Source organism: Pinus tabuliformis, chromosome 5_2 (assembly GCF_031772625.1).
Source record: "Pinus tabuliformis cultivar Carrire ecotype Pingquan chromosome 5_2, CPIR1, whole genome shotgun sequence".
Classification (NCBI taxonomy): domain Eukaryota; kingdom Viridiplantae; phylum Streptophyta; class Pinopsida; order Pinales; family Pinaceae; genus Pinus; species Pinus tabuliformis.
The window spans coordinates 743,505,238-743,508,006 of NC_142306.1; positions in this window are offsets into that span (position 1 = coordinate 743,505,238).

The following is a 2,769-nucleotide window of genomic DNA, read 5'->3' on the forward strand; positions in this document are numbered from 1 at the left end:
TACCCTGTCAACCTGAGAAATACTTGAATATGCTTTAAGGTTATGGGAATTTTTCATTTCTTAATTGATTCAATTTTGTTAGGGTCTGCCTTAACACCCTCATGAGATAAAATATGACCCAAATATTCCACCTCCTATACTCCAAAGAATCATTTGGATGTTTTTGCATATAATTGTTTCTCGTCCAATTTTGAGCACCCCGTTAACATGTTGAACCTAATCCTTCCAAGACTTATTGTAGATTAGTATATCATCAAAAAATACTAACACAAATTTTCTAAGGAAGGGTTTGAAAATGGAATTCATAAAACCTTGAAATGTGGAATTTGCATCAATAAGGCCAAAAGGCATGATAAAAAATTCACAATGACCTTCATGAGTCCTAAATGTTGTTTTCGAGATGTATTCAGTGTTCATTCTAATTTGATGATATCTTGAATAAACATCCATCTCAGTGAAGTAAATTTCTCCATGTAATTCATCATTGATAGTAATGGGAAATTGATCTTTAATAGTGAGCTTCTTGATCTCCCTATAATCCAGACACATACGCCATGATACATCCTTCTTGTGTACCAATACTAATGGAGAATAAAAATAACTTTGACTAGGTTGAATTATACCAACCTCTAGAATTTATGAAACCATACTTTCAATTTCACTCTTTTAGGCATAGGGATATTTGTAAGGTATGATGCTTGGGGGAAAACTTTAGGTGGGAGACATTTGGGAGTCTCAAATAACTTGGAATTATTTTCCAACCTTTTGGAGATCTGGAGAAATAGATGATTTCAATGTTTTCACCTCTAATGAGCATAATTGTGAAATTATGCCTTATTTCTCTTTTTTCAAAATCTTTGTCATGCCATTAGATCTAATTATTCTCTAGTTTCCCTAAATTCAATTTCCTTTCCTTCCCAAAAAAAATTCATGAAAAATTTTTGAAAATTGAAAGTTATCGTCCCCAAAGATTGTAACCATTAGACTCCTAGTACAACACCAACACCACCCATTGGAATGGAAAGCATTGAACTATTCATGACATATTCCCCCATCGTTAGCTTGATATTATGGAAATTTCTAGAGAAAATTATAGTTTCTCCATTTGCAACCATCACTTGACACTCTAGTGCTAGATATACAAAGAAATTTAATTCCTTGGCTAATAAATAAAATTATGGGCACTACCCGAATCAATCAACATTATTACCTTTTTCTTCTTGAAATATCTGTCTATCTTGATATTTTTAGAAGTGGTAATTCCCACCAATTAATTACAATATATGGTCGGTTTCATTTTTTCTTTATCTGGGGTTGGTTCTTGGTGTATATCCTCTTCTTTTGATATTTCTTTTCATTTTCTTCCTCCTCTTCACAATCTGTGTAAAATATTTTTTTCTCAACACACTTATGACCACATTTATGACCTTTAGTGTATTTACTATCACAACTATAACAAAGCCCTTTTGCTCTTTTTTCCTTAAATTGTTGTGGTGTCAACCTTGTAGGTTCTGAAAGGCTAGAAGCAACAACACTTCCCTCTTTATAATTGTGAGTGGTAGACTTCTTTGTTGCCATAATTTTTCTTTCAAATTTTCTTGGCACCTTGAATTCCTTCTCCAATGAATCGGGTTCCCAAAGGCGAACCTCATGTTGGATGTTGTCCTTTAAATTTCCTATGAATACATCAATCCTATGCTCCTATGGAATATTATTAACCTTGATATTAAATCTTTGGAAGTACTGAATATTCTCTACCATTAAATTCTTTGTATCCTCATAGTGTGCTACCAATTCTTCCACAAAATATGTCCAAGTGAAAATTGATTTACAAGAGAAAAGCCATCAATACCACAAAAATTGATTTTGTTCTACATATAAAGATGCAATGCATACCTTTTGTGTGTTTAACACATTATGTAGATCAAATAATTGCTCCATTTGTAGTATCCATGTTACCAGATCCTTTCCATTAAACTTCCTCATATCAATCTTCAAAATGTGGCTAGTCTTCAACCCACTAATGGAGTCTCTAAAATCAAAATTTGTATTCATTTTATCATCAAGGTGATATCCATGGAGTACCTTGTCACCACTAGGAAGCATTTCTTGTAGCAACTTCGTCAAACCATCCTTCAAATATTCTAGGTCCCTTTTCATGTATGTTTTTAAACCATCCTTCAAACTTTCCATCTTAACATTTATGCCATCCTTCAAACCTTCCATATTAACTTTTATGTCATCCTTCAAATATTCCATGTCTTCTTTTAAACCATTCTTCAATCCATCCATCTTAGCTTCCATTTCATTTTTTGTTACTCTTCGTGACATCGAAATTTGTTGCACTTGGCCTCGTAATTTTGATATATCATGTTGCATTTTTTCCTCGTCTTCATGTGTCATAGTAGAGTTCTATGGTTGGTTACCAGGTGTGTCCATTTTTTTAATTCAATAAATTTTGGAATCAAATAGCGATATCTATGCTTTACTATGCGCTTTAAATCACTTCAAACTAATTTTTCAAACAAAAGTTATGCAAAAAAATTTTAAAAAAATACACACATTTTTCTTGCTTTTTAAGAGCTCAATATTGAAACTATTGTATATTTGTAATTTAAAATCTTCAAGATTTGAAATTTTGAACTATGGTATCCCTCTAAGTCTTCTTTCCAATGCCACAAGTCAAACCAAAATTTGATTCCTCAATATAAATTTATGCCAAATCTCCCACGATGATCTGATTATGGATTGGTTTAGTAGAGTGAACTT